Below are 816 nucleotides of genomic sequence, written 5' to 3' on the forward strand. Positions count from 1 at the left end.
GTATTCACTTGTATTTGTTTTATATTTGTTCTGATAAATCATATAAACATTTAAGATTCACTCTGATCTTTATCAAAGAAGCTCCCACACAAAAACACGTTTGAATGCTCATTGTTCATATTATTAAACCATAAACAGGTAAACATCACAAGTCATTGGATGGGGCATATCATGTTAAAGCCAAAGTAAACACTAAATAAACTAAAAAACATCTGTTGATATTGTAATATATTTAAACATATCTAAACTAAGCTAAATCAATCATTAATTATTTTACGCACGTTGTGGGTTTTAAACATTCCAACAACTCTATACATTGTCGCACAGCTGACGGCACAGACTACGGGTTCGAGTCCAGCCCATAGCAGATGATTTGTTTCATATTTCACTTAAACTCCTTTATAATGAACAGGAATATTGCCTCAATACCGCTACACGAGACGTTTGTCCGCGCACAGCGGGGCTCCACATTTTTCTCAACTTTTTCCCTTGCGTGCGACAGCGAGAAAATCGGACCCCTTCTTATGCTAAGCGAGCGCTCTACCATTTGAGCTAATCCCCCTTGTACAAAGGGTCAATTGCAAGTCAATCAGGACTCACTGCACTACATGAAGTGTACTAGTGAAGTATTGCAAGCATCAGACTTTTAATCTGAGGGTCCAGGGTTCAAGTCCCTGTTTGGGCAGAACACTTTGTACTCCCTCTTGCTTGTACTCCCCTTCCCTCTCTGTTAATGTGCTTGGACAGAGCTCTGTGAACAGCCAGCCTCTTTGTGTCTTGCCCTCCTTGTGCAAGGTGTCAATGGTCGTCTTTTGG

This window comes from Parambassis ranga, unplaced genomic scaffold (genome assembly GCF_900634625.1).
Source record: "Parambassis ranga unplaced genomic scaffold, fParRan2.1 scaffold_24_arrow_ctg1, whole genome shotgun sequence".
Lineage (NCBI taxonomy): Eukaryota > Metazoa > Chordata > Actinopteri > Ambassidae > Parambassis > Parambassis ranga.